This window comes from Puma concolor, chromosome D1 (assembly GCF_028749965.1).
Source record: "Puma concolor isolate L17-30 chromosome D1, mPumCon1.1.hap2, whole genome shotgun sequence".
In the NCBI taxonomy this organism is placed as follows: domain Eukaryota; kingdom Metazoa; phylum Chordata; class Mammalia; order Carnivora; family Felidae; genus Puma; species Puma concolor.
The window spans coordinates 26817476-26838727 of NC_141676.1; the positions used below are offsets into that span (position 1 = coordinate 26817476).

The following is a 21252-nucleotide window of genomic DNA, read 5'->3' on the forward strand; positions in this document are numbered from 1 at the left end:
CTAGCTGGGGGGAAGTGAGAGACTGAAGTGAGAAGTAAGAGAGTCTCTACTGTAGGCGCTATTATTATTTAAGAGAAATGCAATTGTATTCCTTTTAAGTTCATAGGGTAACTAAAATCTTTATTCATTTTCTTTCCGTTTCATACGAATTGGTAGCTAAACGTCTACCGGAAGGCTGGAAGGGAATGGCATTGATGAACATCTAAGCATGATTCGTGCTGGCCGTATTCATAGTTGGCGTATGAACGGTGACTAATGTCCCTGGGTTGCCTGAAAATTGTTCCCTTTATTCCTTCACTATGTGACTACTGTGTGCTGAGCACAATTTAAACATTCTTCGTTCTGTCATAACTCATTCTCATCACTCCTCTGCTGCTGCTATCGCCACCAATGCCACCAATGCCATTGTCGCCGCCCCCAATGCCATTGTCACTGCCACCATCACCACCACCGCCAGAACCCCCGCCATCATCACCACAATTACCACCATGGTCGCTACCACCAGCACTTAGTACGTATGCCAATGTTATTTAATTACCGCAACAACCCTATGAAAAGTTCACTCCTCCTTTGCCGATGAGGTAACTGAGGCTTGGAAAGGTTGGGTGACTTGTCCCAAGCCTCTTTATTTTACGAGGGAGATCTTTCTTGCCATTACAAGATGCAGGGACAGAAAATCTCGACCCCTTTCTGATTCTGGATCTAGCAACAATGCTAAGCCAATTGGAGTTTGAACTCGTTTTCACTGAGTTTTATTCCAATAAATGTCTTTTTAGAGGGAAGATGCCTTTAGAAACTGTTGTTAGAGGGGCGCCTGGGTGGCGCAGTCGGTTAAGCGTCCGACTTCAGCCAGGTCACGATCTCGCGGTCCGTGAGTTCGAGCCCCGCGTCGGGCTCTGGGCTGATGGCTCAGAGCCTGGAGCCTGTTTCCAATTCTGTGTCTCCCTCTCTCTCTGACCCTCCCCCGTTCATGCTCTGTCTCTCTCTATCCCAAAAATAAATAAACGTTGAAAAAAAAAAATTAAAAAAAAAAAAAAAAAGAAACTGTTGTTAGAGTAGGGTGGTGGAGGGAAGGTTGCTAAGGTAGAGGGTAGAGACTAGTCATTCTTACTCAGGACTTCTGGATCTAATCTCAGGTCCTGTGATTCTGCATTCCATGTTCTTTTTCACTACCTAAGCTCACCTACAAACCCTCCCCCTTAGCATCCAATTATACCCAAAGAATGCAATGATTTCTCCTGCACTGTTACTGAAACCAGACATCCCTGATGGTTTGCCCACAGTTGTGTGGCACTCCAAGTGAGTGGCAGGCCTTCCCAGGCCTTCTCCAGAACGCTCCTTTCTGCCTCAACACGCCTCATAGACTATTTCAAAAGCAAAACCCTTCAGCTGGCAAATGGTAACAGCTGCTTCTCTTCAAAACACCCAGCGGGTAAAACTTCTGGGCTCCAATGCACAGGCCTAACACTCTAGCCAAGTCTGGATGGGTCTCGGTGTTAACTCCTGCAGAAAAGGTTATAGGTAGTGAACTTGGATGTGAGGCCAGGCCAAAACCCGTTTTATTGCTGGGTACTGTTTCTCAGCCACAGTAGACTGTGACTGTGGAAGACGTCGTGTGGGTGAGAAAGAAACTTGTACTTAATTGGGGGAGGTTGTGGTGAGGGAAGGGGAAGGAGAGTGTGTGAGTGGTAGAGGGAGGACAAAAGGGCACAGACATGAGCCCACCATGATAGGAAGGGAAATGGAAGTCTTCTAACCATCAGCCAGGAATTTAATGGACATCTCCAGTACGTATGACATGGATTCAGCACCAAAGAAAAACCAAAGGGGAACTAGACCCACCCTCTCTCCCCAAAATGATTATGGTCTAGATCAGGGTTGGCCAATCACTTGTTTGCATCAAGTACTACTCTAAGTACTGGGAATACAGCAGAAAAAGAGAGAGAGAGAGAGAGACCAGTGTTTTGTTATTACTGAGGACGTTGGGGGAGGGTGCAGGGTAAATTTAATAAGGTAGAAGGGAAAGTCTGTCTGAAGAGGCAACATTTGAGCCGTAATAAAACATTAGAGAAGCACTTCCGAAAAAGAAGGCAGAGCAAACGTAAAGGTTTGAGATGAGAATATTCTTGGTATGTGTGAAGAACAGAAAAGGCCAGTGGGGCTGGAGCTGAGTGAGCGAGCGAGAAAGTGAAGGAGGGTCAGCTTTAGCTCTTAGGTGGCCTTGCAGGCCACAGTAGGAAGTCAGGATTTTGTGCTGATTTTAGAAGGATTTGGGTGGGTTTTCCTTGACTCTCCAGCTCTGGTGAACTAGTAGTGACTGCTTAGGTCACTGTGATGAGAGATTCAGAAGCCTTACAGCTCAGTGGGGAAGAGTTCAGTGATGGCTTAAGAATATATAGAATAGATGAGGCAATGGTAACAGTCGTGATCAATATTTACCATCTCTGAGAAGGATGGAATATTAAGTTGCATTAGTCAGGTTACATCCCAGGTTATGCTGCAGTGGCCACATCACTAAAATCTCAGTGGATTAAGGTGATCGTCCAAGTGACTTCTTGTCATGCTAAGTCTACCGTAGGTCCAGGCAATTCTTCAAAGCGGCTGTCTTCCATGCGGTAGCTCAGTGATTCTGCGTGGTTTGATTTTATGGCACCTGCATTTTAACAGAATGGCTGCATCAGGGAAACAGAACAGTAAAGGATCTCTTACCAGTGACTAAATGCTTTGGCTCAGAAATAATTCATGCCGTTTCTGCTTACACCCCATTGGCTAAAACTAGTCACGTGACCCCATCTAATTGTAAGCGAGCTGAGAGAGGGTGATTCTCCCATGTGCCTAAATGTGGAGGAGAATCTAAGTAAGCAGTAAAAATCTAACATGTAAGTCCACTTTAAAGAAAGTCTAGTCACCCTCCGATGCATTTTTGTAATGAACTGGCTGAGGAGTAGTAAATAAAAAAGGACTTCAGAAAGGAGTGACATTGACCAGGTATATTCCCAAAAAGCTCTATAGATAAGGGTACCTGAGTGATCTTGATAGATGGTCTTGTTAGAAAGTCACCCTCCAGCTCCATTGTACCCTCTCCAAACCCGCTAAATCCTTTTCTTTTCCTGGTCCAACCCCATCCACCAGTTTGCAATAGGGTCTTCGCACTTGTCTGGCTCGTTTAACTTATTACTTTGGATGCAATATCATATTTGCTATGTAACCTTGGACAATTTACTCAATCTCTTAGAGCTTAAGTTGCTCATTTAATGCTGTATATTATTATTGTGAAAATTAAAGTACACAGTGTAACAATGCATCTATTTAGCTTAACATAGGTTTTGGAATAGAGCACGTCCAAAAAATTGAAGTTACCGTTATTTTTTTTAAAAGAAAGGCTTTAATGGGGCGCCCGGGTGGCGCGGTCGGTTAAGCGTCCGACTTCAGCCGGGTCACGATCTCGCGGTCCGTGAGTTCGAGCCCCGCGTCGGGCTCTGGGCTGATGGCTCAGAGCCTGGAGACTGTTTCCGATTCTGTGTCTCCCTCTCTCTCTGCCCCTCCCCCGTTCATGCTCTGTCTCTCTCTGTCCCAAAAATAAATAAACGTTGAAAAAAAAAATTTTTAAAGAAAGGCTTTATTATTTTTTTATTAACAAAAAGTACAGAAAAAAGTAGTTCCAGAGTTCGTTCGGTGGCTCAATGATAGTGTGATAGACATAAAATCTGTTCATCTTCCTGTACCACTGTTAACATGCCAGCTTCCATTCCCAATGCGCTTTGCCTCATGTCACAAAATAGTTACCGAAGATCCCGGCATTAAATCCTCATTTGACGGTGTCCAAAGCTGAAGAAAGGAGGTAGGCAAGAAGAAAAGGATCTTTCATCATATGGTTCTCTCCTTTCATCAAAGAGAAAAATTATCCTCAAAAGCTCATCATCCCCCAGCCAACCTCCTCATGTCTCAAGTTCTACCAGATGTAGTTACGATTATACCTTTCCTTTAAATTCTGTCCTTTCTTGGCTTTAGAGGTACTGCCCTAGCCCATTTTTCATTCTACCTTTCAGATGGCTTTCTCTTTCCGTATTTTGTGGCCTAATTTTAGCTAGTGACAAATTAACTCAGCAATATATATATATATATATAATGGCTCAAATACATAGAGGTTTATTTTTGAGTCATCTAACACTTACGAGGGTTTTTGGATAGGTAAGATGTTGGGGACGATGGAAGATTCATGTCAACGGAGGCTCTGCACTTCTCAACGCTGCTGGGGCCATTCCCATTCAATCAGTGGAAGGAAAAGTAGCATGTAGGAGCACTGTCTGGTGGTGGTAGTGGTGGGGTGGTTATGAGCCAGGCCTGGTATGGGACCATCCCTTCCATCCATGTCTCATTGAATGGGTTCTAGCCATCCCTGGGCAATGGAGTCCAACCGTGAGTCCAGTGGAAAGGGGGTGAAAGTGGAGGTGAATCCATCCCTGGCTCTTCTGCTGAATCCTTTCCTGCATTCCTTCTCCTGATTTAGACCTCCTCAAGGAGATGTCCAGGTTTTTATCTGTTTCTTCACTTTTCCCCTAGGCTTACTTCGCCTACGATGCCACAACCACGAGAAAGGAGACTGGCTTCACTCATTGAGCATTCCTACACCTTCCAAGTGTCCTGTTCACTTTTCTTCTTGTTTCCCACTTGAATACTGGGTTCGTCCAATTGAAGACATCGGGAGAAGGTTTGGGGCAAAAAGAAAGAGAATGGACTGCCAGCATGGGTTTGATTCCAAGACCAGCCATCTTGGAACTTGAACACAGTTTATAGGCAGGAAATGGCCCATGTAGTCCTGGATTATAAACCGGTGGCTTTCTTTGCCAACTCCCTGGAACCTTGGGAGCCCAGTTTTAATACTATTTATAACCTGCTCTGAGATCATGTCCCCAAATACTAATTGCAAAGGATTTTAATATAAAGGTGCTCTTCAATCACAGACTTTTCATAAACAAATACATTTGGGAAACACTAGGTTAAAAGAGGTGAACAGGTGTCCCTACTCTAAGCACCCTTCCTTGGTTTTTTTTCACGCATCAACCATTTCTTAAGTGTTTGGTAGCATCAGGCACCATGCGAGGCTCTGTGGGTGGGTTCTCAACACACTCACATGGCCCCTATTCTCCAGCGATATAAAATATGGCACCAAGATGCACCGTAAGTTTCCGAGAGGGGGCCATAGTACGCAGTTTTCCCCAATACTATTTGACCACAGACACCTCCCTATTTAAAAAAAAAGGAGTATTAGGGGCGCCTGGGTGGCGCAGTCGGTTGGGCGTCCGACTTCAGCCAGGTCACGATCTCGCGGTCCGTGAGTTCGAGCCCCGCGTCAGGCTCTGGGCTGACGGCTCAGAGCCTGGAGCCTGTTTCCGATTCTGTGTCTCCCTCTCTCTCTGCCCCTCCCCCGTTCATGCTCTGTCTCTGTCTGTCCCATAAATAAATAAAAACGTTGAAAAAAAAATTAAAAAAAAAAAAAAAAAAAAAAAAAAGGAGTATGATAAATTCCCACATACCCATCACCCGGTTTCAACAATTACCAACTCATGGCCCATTCTACCTATCTGCACCTCCTACTTCCTTCCTCACCACCTGATTATTTTGAAACAAATAGCAGACATCGTATCTTTCTATCGGTAGATTGCTCATTATGTGTCTCCAAAAGATAGGGGCTCTTTGAAATAACATAAACCACAATACTGTCATTACATTATTGGTGATTTTGAATGTTCTCCACTAGTGGTTTATATATATTAAAATATATGTCTATATTTTATAATATATTATATATTATAAAATTTTAATATATATAAACCACTAATGGAGAACATTCAAAATCAGCAATAATGATATATATATATATAAAACACATACATATATAATATATATATATTCACACTTTTGAATCAAATAATCTTATTTTATTTTTAAAAAATTTTTTTAACGTTTTATTTATTTTTGAGACAGGGAGAGACAGAGCATGTACAGGGGAGGGTCAGAGAGAGGGAGACACAGAATCTGAAACAGGCTCCAGGCTCTGTCAGCACAGAGCCCGAGGCGGGGCTCGAACTCACGGACCACGAGATCATGGCCTGGGCCGAAGTCGGCCGCTTAACCGACTGAGCCACCCAGGCGCCCCCAAATAATCTTATTTTAAAAATATATTAAGATGCAATAAACATAAATGGGTATTCAGGTGCATGTGCACACACGTGCACGCACACACACACACATGCTGAGTAGCTGTGACAGCATCTCCAAGGAAACACCCTGGTCCTGAGGGCAGTCTCCACCACACACTGGGTGGACCCGTTCTGCCTGCAGTAGAATTGGAAAGGAAATCCCGCCCACCCTCACGTACCCCAGTCCTGTGGGAAATGGGACTGGGGGGGATCTGGCCTGGTCTTACAGGTGCTGTAAGTGGCTCTGTCAGGTGGCCTCTGAAAAGTGATGTGGGGGAGGATGACAAAATCTGGGCAGCAGGAGGCAGGGCTGCCGTACGACATCATCCAGAGAAGTTTCGATCAGTCCCCCCTTCTGCCACACAGCTGAGGCTCCATGTCTAGCCTCGGAACTGTTGAAGTCTTCTTGGTCACTTTAGCCCCTGGGTCAGTAGCTAGAAGACCATTCCTCACCAACGAGTTTGGCCCAGTGACCAAAGATGTAAGCAAAGGCATGGAAACTCTGAGCACTCCGGAAAAGCCAGAGGGAAACCCCAGAACGAGAGGATGTACCTAAGACATATTTGGCTTTCATCCCAATTGTACCTAAGCTGGCCTTCTCAGAAGCAGTCCCCTTTCCCAGCCCAGATGGGGCTACACCAACGATGGCATGTTCAAGCCATGGCTTGCCTTGTTCAAGGATGGAGAACTGTATTTATTCTGGCCCATGCTTGTGGGGCAGAGGGACCCCCCAAGACGGAGGTCATGTTTCTCCAGAGATAAGTCAACCAACAATGGCACTTCTGTTGCCTCATCTTGCGGAGAAATAGCCCCATGTCCAGTGGCTGATGGCTGCTCCCCTTAAGGTTGTGTTCAGAGTTACCAGTGCTGTGAGGGGGTGCGGGGGGTGATGTGGCGGGATGCAGAGGGGTGATGGGAATTCTATCGGTTTCTCAGATGCTTTTGGTCTCTCTCAGCTCCTATTCTCTCTACTTTCCTTTTTTTTTTTTTGAGTTTATTTATTTTGAGAGTGAGAGAGGGCGCAAGTAAGGGAAGGGCAGAGAGAGCTCTGTTAGCGCAAAGCCGGATGTGGGGCTAGATCCCACAAACTGCAAGATCACGACCTGAGCTGAAACCAAGAGTCAGTCGCTCCACCGACTGATCCAGCCAGGCACCCCCTCTACCTTCTTTATGTTTTCCTCCTGATGTGTCTCCTTTCTCTTCCCCCCCTGCCCTCCTCACAAGGCTCAGCCCTCATCCCTGTCTCTCGACTGGCTTCCCCTCCCGCCAGCCACAAATATTCTCTTCCTTACAACTTTGAGCTCTCTCCCCTCACATTGGTCTGCCCATCTGCCACCCCCTCTAGCCGGGGTTTGTCCCTCTTTAGTCCCCACCCACGGAGTGTCAGTCCCTAGTGGCCTGACTTAGACCTCTCATGTTTCCATTCTCATCACACGCAATCTGGAAACTCACCCTCAGAGCAGAAGGAGGGCTCTGGGGTGCAGCCCCCAGGACATCTTTGTTTCACACCCCTTTCTCTTCCTCTAACGAAGCAGTGACAGGCTTCTCTGGTCCCTTATTTGAGAGAAAGACAGAATGACAAGAAGCTATTGCATGGGATGGGCGTGGAGGGCACAGGGAATGTTTTGCTGTCTCAGTGGTTACAGAGCCCCATATCTACAGAGAACGAGGGAAGTACCAGTTATGTTATCAGGAGAAGGGCTTATTCAGGACCTCTCACAGAACTCTGTGTTTTTGGAATAGCTACAGTCACTTACAGATAGAAAATCTGAGGATCAGAGAGGTTAAGTGGTTTGCCCACAGTCACAAAGCAGTGGAGCCAGCGATGGAGCCTGGCCTCATGTCAAAGCCTTGTTCATTCTCTTGTACAGAGGGTTGCCATGGACTGCTTTTTCCTGTCTTAACCATCTGAGAAGGTCTCTCCCCATCATCTAGCACCTCAGCATTTGTTTCTCTCTCTACTAATTTGCATCTCATTTCCTCTAGAAAAGTTTATGGTGTACTCCTCTTCGCTTCCCCGCCTGTCCCGGCCCGCACACTTCTCTGCCCACGTCTTGGTGACGTCACCAGCACCGCGGGAAAATTCCAGAGAACCTCCCCACTCTGTGGAGCTTCGGGATTCAAGCTGTCTGGAGTCAGGGCCAAAGTTTCCTACCCTTGTGAGATGCTTGTAGAAACCTGCACTCGTGACCTCAGGGTCTGCTTCAAGGTAAAGGGGACCTAGGGCAGGAGAGGAGGAGAATCCAGATACAGTCTTCTCAAGGTCAGAGAGATATCTGCAGGCTGATGGAGGCCGAGCCACACATTACGCTCCCGCCAGTATGCCCAGTAACCCCTCTCCCCACCAGCGAGCTAGCTGGTATGCAAACACATGCTTCTACCTACAGTGTCCCATGCAGATCTGTTCTGTGTTTCTTGACATGGTAGGGCCTCTACAGTGTTGAAAATACTAAAAAGAAGAAGAAGAAGAAGGAAGTAGGAAGAAGGAAGAAAGAAGAAAGAGGAAAGAAGAGGGAGAAATCAACCTAGACTCCACTCACTATTAAAAGTTATTTGGCTCTTGCTTATTTTCCTTTCAGTTTTGGATCATGGATGGCCAGGTTGAGTTTTTTTCTAACTATTGCCATGATGGTGGGTGCAACGTTTTCCCTCCTGCTTTTCCCTCCTGCTTTGCTCCCTTACCGTTTATTCTGTCATGCTCATTTTTCAACGTAAATTCCAGAATTACTATTTTAAAATTATGTCCAGGGACGCCTGGGTGGCTCCGTTGGTTAAGCGTCTGGCTCTTGATTTCGGCTCACGTCGCAATCTCCCAGTTCGTGAGTTTGAGCTCCATGTCGGAGCCTGCTTGGAATTCTCTCTCTCTCTCCCTCTCTCTCTGCCCCTCCCCTGGTCTCTCTTTCAAAAATAAATAAACTTAAAAAAAAAAAAAAGGCAAATAAAATGATGTCCAGCATTTCATTGACTGGATACAGCGTAATATATTAAAATATTTCCTTGCTGATATGCATTTCAGTTGCTTCCTCTGGTCACAATTGTATAGAACATTTTAGTGGAAATGTTTATGCACGTCATGTTTTGCTTTCCTTGAATTATTGCCTCAAAAAGTCATCAGAAATGAAAATGGTTGGGATAGTTTGATCGCAATATGGAGTTAGTATGAAGCCTGGAGTCCCCGTAGGGTTAAAAACACAGGTTTGGCACTTGCTAGCTGTGTAACCTTGGACCAACTGTCTTTCTAAGTCTCAATTTCCTCCGAAGTGAAAGAAGGCAGATAGAGTCCCTAATCCGTGTGGTCGCAGTGAGGACTGAATTAAACAAAATACCGTAGATTCCGTACATTTGGGCTGTTACTAGGACGCATCCCATGGCTGCTGTTACTATCCTCGTACTCACGCTGTTTTTCTGTTCCTTTAGACTAAGCTGACTCAACCCCATGTGGCTGAAAGTGAAAATGTTTCTAGAGGCAAACTCAAACCGGTTTGCCCCATAACCCGACGGGTCAAATTACTTCAGATCTTCTTGCTTTACTGATACCTCTCAATGTGCCCCTTGCTCCCTTCACAAATGTGTCCGTCCTGAGTCTGAGACTTTGGTCAAATCTCAGCCCTAACTTGATCTCTTTCAAGGCTCTTCCAAAGCCTTTTTCGGACCCTGGTCCCAGATGACTGCAGGTATGTTAAAACGACCCCTTCCCCATCCTGCAGGACGTATAATTATATGGGAGCAGGAGACTAGTAGAGGTGATGTCAACTTTTGTATTGAGTTTACTTGTTAATTTTGTGTTTGGGGTCAAGGTGTAGGGGTCCAATGAATGGTGCCTTTCGCCTTCCTTCCTGAGTTCAGAATCAAAGAGGAAGTACACTCAGGAGTCAGGTAGACGGAGGTGAGGATAACGGCTTTATTCGCAGGAGCAGCTGAAGAAAAGAATAAGGCCTCAATAGGCAGCCACATAAATGAACGTGAAGCATTTCCCCCCTCAAAATAGCCTTCAGGCTTCTGGCACTTGCCAGGGAGCTGATGGGCCTAGAAGGGACCCCGCTGCAGGCAGGTGCATCTGAAAGTGACGGAGGGGGAGGAGTCCCATGGAGAACATTTGGTCTTTTTCCAAACTCACTGTCAGAAAAGAGAGTGCAAAGGATGGTCAGAGAGGCCAGGGGTGTTTTTAGCTGCAGTTTCTCGGCATGGAAATGTCAGGCCAGGGAACAGTAGGTTTCTTTTTGGACCCAATATGTGATCCCATACTGGCTCGCGGCACATGATGATGACAGGTCCAGTCTTGCCATTTGGACCTCTCACAGCTACAGTTACACCCACTCTTTCCCTTCTCCTCTCTTCGCCTTCCCCATGACCCCCCAGAATAGTCTTTGTCCCTAGGACAGTGTTGACCCACAGCTGGCACCCCCGAGATAGGGGTGGAGCTCTGACCTTGACAGCTCTTTAAATTTTTTTTTAATGTTTATTTATTTGTTTTGAGAGACAGAGAGTGCAAGCAGGGGAGGGGCAGACAGAGAGAGAGACTCCCAAGCAGGCTCCACGCCATTGACACAGAGCCCGACCTGGGGCTCAAACCCACGAACCGTGAGACTATGACCTGAGCCTATACCAAGAGTCAGACACTTAACTGACTGAGCCATCCACGTGCCCCTGGCATTGATGGCTCTTGGATCATGTTGTCACATTGCTTTTCTGTCAATTTATAATTCCATCCATCACATAATAGGATTACATCAGTAACAACAACAGCCGCAACAAAAACTCCCAAACAAAAAGCAAAAATCCCAGTTCAAGTTGGCTCAGGCAATAGGGATTTATTATTTCCCATCACAAGAAGGTGGTGTTAGCAATATTACTCAGTGATATCGAATTCAGGTTCTTTCTCTTTTTCTGCTCTGCCTGCTGCCCCTTGACTTCCTCCTAAGACTGGTCCTGCTCGTGGTCCTCTGGTACACGCTGTACCTAGGCATCCCATCCAGGAATTACCTCATCCAGAAAAAGAAAAGGGACCATGCCGTCTTTGTTTTACGTTTTAAATGAGGAGCTCTTCCCTAAAATACTCCTCACCCTGCACCGGCCCTTACTAAACCAATCTCTACGCGAGAGGATGAAGCCCCCATTATTGTCTTAGCCCTGTTCATAGCTAGAGAGGGTGGACACACTGAGAAACCCGGGGCTCTGACACAAGGGAAAGGGGACAACAGATGTCAGGCGGGCAGCCAGCTATGTCTACTGCGCATCACTGGGCATCTGTTTCAGTGGTTGGGATTTTAAAGAACCAGTCTCCTTCTATTTCTGCGTTCTCATGTCTCAACCTCAATTTCCTCCTCTGCCTCCTGTACCTTGCAAGGCTGCTGTGATGATTGAAACGGCGTGTGTGACTTTAGAGAGTGCTGTGTAAACCTGGCATGCGATGAGCATGGTGAGCAGAACATGAGTCTCTCCTACCGCCCCTGGGGTGCAAGTCCTTCCCGACTTCAACTGTTGTTTGCAAAGCTGGGATCTCGTCCTTGCGAGCCTGGAGAGTGGAAACATCTCATCATGGTGGTAAGACTTCCTCTTTGACCTCCAAAAATAATGAAAAAAAAAAAAATGTAAATAACAAACTGAAGCAGATTGAACCAACAAACATGAAAAGATGCTCAATGCCACTCATCATCAGGGAAACGCAGATTAAAAACTCCAGTGAAATGTCACCTCACACCCATTAGGATGGTTACTATCTCAAAGGCCGGCAAGTGTCTGGAGACGCTCTAATCCTTGTGCCCTGGGGGTGGGAAGGTGAAATGGTGCAGCCATTATGGAAAACAGTATGGTGGTTCCTCCAGAAACTCAAAATGGAATTGCCACCTGAGCTAGCAATCCCACTTGTGCGTGTCTAGACCAAAGAATTGAAACCAGAATTTCGAAGAGATATTTGCGCACCCACGTTCATAGCGGCATCATTTACAAGAGCTAAAAGGCGGAAGCAACACACATTTTCATGGACAAATAAATGAAGGCGCACAATGTAGCATCATTCCGTTCTCAAAAGAAAGGAAAGCTGACACATGCTACAACATGAATGAACCTGGAGGACATCATGCTAAGCGAAATAAGCTAGTCACAGGAAGACAAGCACTGTAATATTCCACCTAGGTGAGGTATCTAGACTCGTCAAATTCATAGAAACAGAAAGGACAATGGTGGTTGGTAGGGTAGGAGAGAAATGGGGGGTTGTTCAGTGGGTAAGAATTTAAGTTTTGCAAGAAAGAAAACTTCTAGAGATCGGTTGCATGCCAACGTGTACGCGTTTAATGCCCCTGTACCACATATACTTAGAAATGGTTGAGTTGGCAAAATTTGTGTTATGCATTTTTTTTACCACAATAAAATTTTTCTATTTAAAAATAGTTTTTAAATGTTTATTTATTTTTGAGAGAGAGAGAGAGAGAGAGAGAGCATGAGCAGGGGAGGGACAGAGATAGGGAGACACAGAACGTGAAGCGGGTTCCAGGCTCCGAGCTGTCAGCACAGAGCTCAATGCGGGGCTCAAACCCATGAACCACAAGAATATGACCTAAACCAAAGTCAGACGCTTAACCGACTAAGCCACCCAGGCGCCCCAATAAAAAAGGAAAAAAAAATTGTTTTAAATATAATTTATTGTCAAATTGGTTTCCATACAACACCCAGTGCTCATGCCGACAAGTGCCCTCCTCTGGGTTGATAATATGCAGGGCTGGATAGTACATAGAGATATAAGCACTTACCCCCACCTTTTAAACAGTTGATGGGACTTCAAATGGCCTTATTTTTTTGTGGATGGCGGTTTGGTAATATCTACCGCAGTTAAAGGCAGAAGAGGGAGGAGAGTGCGAGGGATATTATCAAGGAGGGGGTGCATGGGGCCTGAATGAAGGATCATCATGTAACTGGACCCCAAGAGTAGGAGCTGAGTCTGCCTCCAGAGACCGCCCAGCCTCTGCCCAGCAAGGACCATCTGCAGCCAACCTTAGGAAGCTGGACAAACCACCCCTTGCCAGTTGAGTGAACACTGAACCTTTCTGGTAGTGAGGGCCTCTATTAGCTGTCTTCCTCCTGGCCACCGGTAAAGGCCTCCTTCCGGTTCCTTTCTGGTCGTCTTGGTGGAACTGCCATCTGCCTATGCCCAGAGATTTCGCTAATGCCTCTCTCCGCCATCCGTGTTAGGCAAGGTTGGCGAACCAGCAAAAAAAAACCCCAATATTTTAGTGGCTTAACACAGTAGAGCTTTCTTTCTTTCTTTCTTTTTTTTTGTACAAGGTTCAATGAGGATGTTTTTGGCTGATCAGCAACCCCGTGCAGTTCTCCTCCAAGCTGTGACTCAGGGATCCGGGTTTCTTCCATCCGGTGGCTTTGCCGTGCCCTAAGCCCTCGTCAGAGTCTTCTCCTGGAGCGGGAGCTCTGCGTTCGGCCAGATGGCAAGCTAAGAGAGAGCAGGGAAATTGCATGGGCTGTTTTAGGATCCAGGCTTGGAAGTGGCATCCATCAGTGCCACCCGCGTCCTACTGGCAAGACACGGTCACACTGCAGCACTTGGATGCAACAAGTCCGCAGATGGTCTCTATGGTCTTGTGTGGCCGAAAAGAAAACAAGCTGGTTGGCCCATACATACCAATGTGTCTGTCATAGTACCTTATGAAGACAACCCCTCTTCTAACAACCTAGAACACTTAAGCCCACTGAAACAGAGGCAGTGCCTGCACACCCGAAGGAAGGCTGGTGATAGATGAAACATCCCTTCGCTGCTCCCAGCACCCCCGTACTGGGTTGGGCTCATAAAGAGCCATTTCAAGATACTCGCAGCCCATTCCCAACTGACACTTCTAATCATAAAAAAGTGAAGATGTCATTTCTACTCGAACAAAACGTATTTTCCTCTTCTTCCACCTACAGGAATTTCATTACTGAGACCGCATTTCCCAACAGGTACAGAGAGCCTGTCAAATCATGAGAGACTCTTGGGGCGCCTGGGTGGCGCAGTCGGTTAAGCGTCCGACTTCAGCCAGGTCACGATCTCGCGGTCCGTGAGTTCGAGCCCCGCGTCGGGCTCTGGGCTGATGGCTCAGAGCCTGGAGCCTGTTTCTGATTCTGTGTCTCCCTCTCTCTCTGCCCCTCCCCCGTTCATGCTCTGTCTCTCTCTGTCCCAAAAATAAATAAACGTTGAAAAAAAAAATTAAAAAAAAAAATCATGAGAGACTCTTAAGGACTGAGAACAGACTGAGGGTTGATGGGGGGCGTGGGGGAGAGGAGAGAGTGGGTGATGGGCATGGAGGAGGGCACTTGTTGGGATGAGCACTGGGTATTGTATGGAAACCAATTTGACAGTAAATTATATTAAAAACAACAGCAACAACATACTGCAGTGACTGGAGGAACTGAAAAACAGATCATTTGCACCTGCTTGGCCCTTTCCAAAGAGGAATTCCTGCCAGCCCTGCCCGTTCAAATTCTACCCGTCCGCTGGGGGCACACATATCTCAGGACCTAAGATTCCTTTCCTTACTACTCAGCCCATAGAGATCCTATCCCTTTCTGCCTTACAAAACACTGATTATTTTTGTTACTATCATTTGAGATTTGGTTGTCACTTGTATTGAACTCCACATCTTCGTGCAACAATTATCAACTAAGCATACCGGGTTCCGGACTAAAGGATTCAGAGATAATAAAAGGAAAACAGCCTTCCTGGAATCTGCAGCCCAGTGAAGAAGGCAAATGAACTTTCTGTAAATCTGAGTGTTCTGGAGCTTGCAGACAAATACAAAACGTCTTGGAGATTCAGATGGAAGAGCCGTCTTCCTGAATGTGAGTGAGGATGCACTGGTGCATTTGAATTCGGACTTTGAAGGGTGCAAAAGACCCTAACAAGCAGAGTCTGGGAGTGCGTTCCAGGGGAAGGCAAGAATGGGCAAAGTCACCAAGGTGTTGGAAAATTTCACAGCAGGCAGGTTATCCTGGATGGCTGGAGATAAAGCTGCAAAGGTGAGAATCAGTTAGGATTCTTTGAGCTGCCAAGTAATAAAAGTATGTCTCAAATAGGCGTAGGTAGTAAGAAACTATATTTCATAGCTGGAGGTCCAGAGAGGCAGGGGAACTCCAAGAGCCGTTTGATCAGGGCTCCGTGTCTGTTTCTCTGTTCTTCTCTTGGGTCTGCTTTGCTCTGTGTTCATGCTGCCCTCATGGTGGCCATCCTCATGGTTGCAAGATGGCTGCCAGCAACATCCAGGGCATAGGTTGTTCATGTTGAAAGACAGAAAGAAAAAAAAATTGTTTGGCCTGAGCAAACCTCTTCTCAGATCTCATTGATGTAAAATGGCTTAGGACTGCCCATTCCTGAACCAGTCAGTGACAAGAGAACTACCATGAATGGAATAAAAATAATTGCTTGAGCCAAGTGCAAGGTAGGAGGAAGTCAGCCACGATGGTTCCCCTAGTAGGCTTGGGCCAGACTGAAAAGTCGTGAATCTTGGCCTCAAAAATCTGTGTGCCTAATAAAAGGCATGGGAGCTATTGAATGTTTTTCTGCAGGGGAGTAAACAGAACTGAGCTCAAGGTGAAATTATTTAGATGTTTCTATCAGAAATAATAAAACAGAGGAGAGCAGATGTGGAAGAGTAGGCGCTCACCGCCATCATATCTTTTCCTTCTCCACACATCAAAAATGACTCCCAAGAATGAAGCTGCCACAATCATTCACATAAGGTATAAATAACTGATAAGGTATGATGCCAGTGGGAACAGAAAAGAGAATTTTAATGGAAGACACATTCCAGACAAGACAGGATGATTGTAGATGGGGAAAGAAAAATTAAAAATGATTCTGACGTTGTGAATTAATGACTTAAACATGTAGTGCCATGAATAGAAATATGATCATCTAGGAGAGGCAGTGAGATAATTTTGAATCCATAAATCAGATGCATGACTAATAGCAATGATAATAGTAAGAAAATGATGCTTATAGTGACAAAATGATGACAGTTAATAGTAAATTTAGTATAGATCGGGCAATTAATATATATCAGGCACATAGTAGAGACTTAGTATTTGTTGCTCTGATATATGTGTGTATTCACTTATTCCTTACAATGATCCCCAAATTATCCCCATTTTGCAGAGGAGGAAACTGAGGCTCGGAACGGTAAAACTAAACAACCCAAGGTCACATACATAACTGAGAAGGAGATAAGGTGGGATCGGACCCAGACCATCGAACTCGGGACCGTATGCTTTCAGTCATCAAATCAGTAGCTAACATTTATTAAGCATCATACTTTGTGACAGTACTTTACAAACATTCCCTTTAATCCTTAAGAGTCAACATATAAAAGGGATAGTATTATCCCTGTTGTACAGATGAGCAACCCGAAGCACAGAAAGGGTAAGAGACTTGCCCAGAGTCACACAGCTGGTAAATGGCAGAGGCAGCATTCAAACTGCAGTGGGCACATAGCTCAAAAGCATGCACTCTTTCCAGGACTCCATGGGAAAGACACATGCACCCTAGGAGCACAGAATCTATATCCCTTGTCTCATCGAGGAAACGGTACACTTCCGGCCTGGGGACCAAGCCTTACACGTTTGGGGCACACGCCTGGTGGGGACCTGGCATGTGATGCGAGGACCAATAGAATTTGAGGTCTCTGGGAATGTCTGCATATTGAACAAGCTGAAATTGCTACAGGAGGGTCCCGACCAACGGGGGCAGGAAATTGGAGGAGGTGGAAGGGTGGAGTATTATTAACCGAACAAGTTCAAGTGCAGAGAGTCCTGAGCCTGGTTGCAGTCCTGTAACTCATTAGGCCCCTGGGGGGCCGCCTTGGGCAAAGTGCTTAACCTCTGAGCTTCACTGTCCTCATCTGTAAAATGGGGACAATAATAGCTGGACCTCACCCCGGGGAGCTGTCTCGTGGGGACTGAAGACGACGCAAGCTCGTGAAACATGGGGCTCAGTGCCTAGCGTATAGCAATACTTATTACCCCGTAGCGGCGTTGCTATGATTGTTGTTAGGATGATGATTTCTGCAAGAGAATGTGGAAGGAAACAAGTCCACGCCTCCGGGAGGAGGGATTCTGCCGCTTATATTTCATAACGTTCTTGCCCCTTTGAAGCCTCCACATAGCAGCCGCCTTGACTTCCAACTTTCACGGCAGGCTCTCTCCAAACCAGATGGACCAAAGCCAGTGGCTGCTCCAGGAGCAGAGGAGGGCCAGGAGAAGGGCCAGTGGGGCGGGGGTGGGTGATAGGACGAGGGGGTGGAGAAGGGCTGCCCACCCCAGGAGGCTTCTCCTAGGCTCTTCCCAGATCCCACCAGCTCCAAGGGTGGCTCCAGCTCTGGCCGTGCTTTTTGCCCAGCCACATCGTTTGTGTTTCCAAATGTAACAGACAGCTGGCGGCCACTGGTTCTGGCTTTTCCCACCATGACCTCGGAGAAGTGGGGCTGTGGGGTCAGTGCCGGCCCTGGAGCAGCCGCCGCCCTCTCCACACTGGGGAGGGGGAGGCAGGAAGGTGGACAGAGCCCAGCAGCCCCCGGAGACCCTGGCACCCGTAGTCCCTGGCTACTCCACAGGGGGTTTTCAGATCTTCCGGGCCATGACCCTCCGCTTGGCTAGCCGAGGGCTAGGGGAGAAGCAACTTCCTCTCAGCAGCTAACATTTTTCAGAGGCTTCTGGAATCCTGTGAGTCTACAAGTGCTTAGTCATGGAGCATTAGAGCTGGCCAAGCCCTTAATCCAACCGTCCCGTTTTATGGGTAAAGAAACTGAGGCCCAGAGGGGTGAAGTGACTAGTCGAAGACAGTTCTATGAGTCAGGGTGGGGCTGGGGCAGGAGCTCTTGCTGCGAATCGTGAGCCTGGGGCTTTTCCATTACTCAAAACCACAGAGCCCAGCCCCAGCATTCTGCCCTAAAAAGGGCTGGATCTTGTGATCCGGTTGGGACCTGCGACCCCAATCCATGGGCTTATCCACCTTCGAAAGGGGAGTTGCCAAAAACAGACGTCGGGCAAAAATGCCGGCAACGAAAAATGTATTTGCTGTGGAAACGTGCTCACCCTACAGTATGAAACGAAGAAGAAACAGAGTCTCCAAGCAGAATTTCTCCTACGACCCCATCTGGATAAGGAGCTCGCACACACATGTGTACGCAGAAAAGACCAGAAGGAGAAGTAAAACAAACTTACTTCTGGGAGGGCATGGTTATGGGTGGTTTGCATTTGTCCCTTCTTTGGTCTTACTCGTATTTTCTAAACTTTCCACTTTGAGAGGGTTTATTTCCGTAACAGCAATTTTAAAAAGACACAAAATAAACAGACAGGCACCGGGGTCCCCGGTCGCCCTCCCTCGGCCGGGCTTAGCAAAGGCTCCCAAACAGTCTGCACCCATTGCACAAGGTGTGGCATTTTCCTTTCCGGTGAATCCTCGACAAGCTCAGACCTGAGGACAGGCGGTCCCAGCTGCGGTTTTGCTGGAGTCTGGGAGCAGCAATGTGGGTTCCGGGGCACTCCTGGGTCTCCGGTGTGCCCCGAGGGGAGGGGGTGACGCCTGACCCCAGCCTCACAGCTGGCTCAGCCGAGCGTGTCTGGAGGTACGAGGCAGAGGCCAGCCTGGGGTCTGCCATGTGGAGAATGGGGAAGAGCAAGACAAAGGCCAGGGGGCCCTCTGGGGACTCTCCCCGTCCCAGGCCACACCCTCCAGGAAACCTCCTGGTTCAGTTTTCACCTTTTAGACACGCACATCTCACTCATGTTCTCTGCCACTTGCCCACTCTGATGTCCCGAAGCCCTAACCACTTTTCTGGATTATTCCATAATGTCTACCCACCGTGTGGACCTCCCGTCTTTCTTGTACAGTGAGAACAGTGAGCCCTGAAACGGTGAGCCTCATCACCAGGGCCACAGGGCTCAGAGAGGGTTTGTTTAAAAGTTTTTTTTTAATGTTTATTTATTTTTGAGAGAGGGAGAGAGAGCTCAAGTGGAGGAGGGGCAGAGAGAGAGAGGGGAAGACACAGAATCCGAAGCAGGCTCCAAGCTCTGAGCTGTCAGCACAGAGCCCGACACGGGGCTTGAACTCATGGACCGAGAGATCACGACCTGAGCTGAAGCTGGACACTTAACCGACTGAGCCACCCAAGCACCCAGAGAGAGTTTATTTAGACAGAAGCATTGTCCCATGCCGCATACAAAGTCAGGACTATGGCACCTGCCTGGTGCCCTGGCTAGAACCTGTCTAAACATTGGCTGGTAGATGCTGCTTCCCCAAAGGGCCATCACATAGACACCTCCATTAGGACAGCTTCTCATGTCCCAGAAGGGTGGGTCTTACAATGTCTTCATATGGTGGTGACAAAATGCAGAGGGAACCCAAGCCACCAGCTCCGAGGGCATCATGGAGCAGAGGGACAGAGCAGAGGACCTGAATCCCAGCTCTGCTCTCCACTCCCCTGTCACCTGGGCCAGTGACCCCCTGCACCCCATCCCCCTCCAGGCTTCAGTTTCCTCGTGTGTAACATGAATCTCGAAGCTGTGGTCAGGGTTGATTGACTCTAACCTCTAGATCTGGGGTCAGCAGGCTACTGCCCTCAGGCACCTGGCCTGCCGCTTTTCTTTATACAGCCCTTCAGCTATAAAGGATTTTTTTTTATTTTTATTTAAAAACAAATTTTTTTTAACCTTTATTTTTGAGACAGAGAGAGACAGAGCATGAACGGGGGAGGGTCAGAGAGAGAGGGAAACACAGAATCTGAAACAGGCTCCAGGCTCTGAGCCACCAGCACAGAGCCCGACGCGGGGCTCGAACTCACGAACCGCGAGATCATGACCTGAGCCGAAGTCGGACGCTTAACCGACTGAGCCACCCAGGCGCCCCCAGCTATAAAGGATTTTTAAAAAATATTTCTAAATGGCTGTAAAAAATAAAAAGAGTGCTATTTCACATTACACGGAAATTCTACAAAATTCAAATTGCAGAGTCCAGAAATAAAGTTTATTGGAACACAGCCATGCCCTTTTATTTATATATTCCCTGTGGCTGCCCCTGTGGAGGTGAGTAGTCGCGGCAGAGACCAGAGGGCCCCCAAGGACTCAACTGTTACTAGCTGGCTCTTTACAGAAATAAGTTTTCCGAGTCGCAGTCTGACGGTCTGGTGCATGGCAGAGTGTTAACAAGCCTTGATCTCTTTTCGCATCATCTTCTTTTTTCTCCTCTCTTCCAGGTACCTGTTTGTCCTGTCCAAAGGGCAAGGGGCATCACTGTTTGGGGAAGATGGGGAAGGAGGAGGGTCCCTCCTCGCTGGGGCTCATCAGGCTCCTCAAAGCTGGAAGATCCTGTCACAGAGATCAGATCTTCAATTCTGCCACCAACTGGCTGTGGGGCCTGGGGAAGAGCCCTTCTTCTCTCCAAGCCTCAGTTTCCCTCACCTGTAACATGGGGTCAGCATAACACTTACAGGCCAGGCATGGTTCTAATCACGTTAGTTACTTCTTCAATCCTAACAGTCCTACGAGATGAGTGCTGTCATCACCCCACTTATAAGCAAATAAAGCTGAGGCAACTGGAGGTTGAGTTGCCTAGGGTTTCACAGCTGGTCAGAGGTGGGATTCCAACAGCCTCATCACTCAGGCACTTGAACAACGACTTACAGGGTCCCTCGTGCTTCCCAGGCAGACCGGGAGCTCTGACTTGCGGTGAGGGACCTCACACGCTTTTAGCCACCTGTCAAGCTCTGTGGCTGTGTCAACTCTTTTAATCTTGAAGAAGAGGAAGGGATAACATTTCCAGATCTCTCCCTGACGGTGTCAGAGCATGTGGCGGTGCCGGAATGGAGGGGTGACATTTGTGGGTGACGGCAAGCCCTATGTAGACGGTTCCTGTTTCCTAGCTCTCTTGGAGTAGGAGACAAACGACCGCCCTGCTCCAAAAGGCAAAGCGGTGTCTTATTAAGATCTGATCTCCGTCGACCCTTGAGTGATGAACAGGAATCACCTTGCTCCTCCAGGGGTTGGAAGTTGGAGGCCACTCTCCCACCTTGGC

The 21252-nt window shown here is 47.4% G+C and overlaps 1 long non-coding RNA gene across 3 annotated transcripts in view; it reads left to right on the forward strand.

Moving 5' to 3' along the window:
- LOC147576553 (uncharacterized) overlaps positions 1 to 20778 on the forward strand; it is a 29106-nt gene extending 8328 nt beyond the window's left edge. The window contains exons 3-4 of one of the 3 annotated variants that reach the window (XR_015240903.1): positions 8190 to 11747; positions 20435 to 20778. This is a non-coding gene — a long non-coding RNA (uncharacterized LOC147576553). Of the gene's footprint in view, positions 1 to 8189; positions 12591 to 13484; positions 14027 to 20434 lie in introns of those variants that run through there. The other 2 variants (XR_015240902.1, XR_015240901.1) reach the window with 2 other exon arrangements.
- The last annotated feature ends 474 nt before the right edge of the window (positions 20779 to 21252 follow it).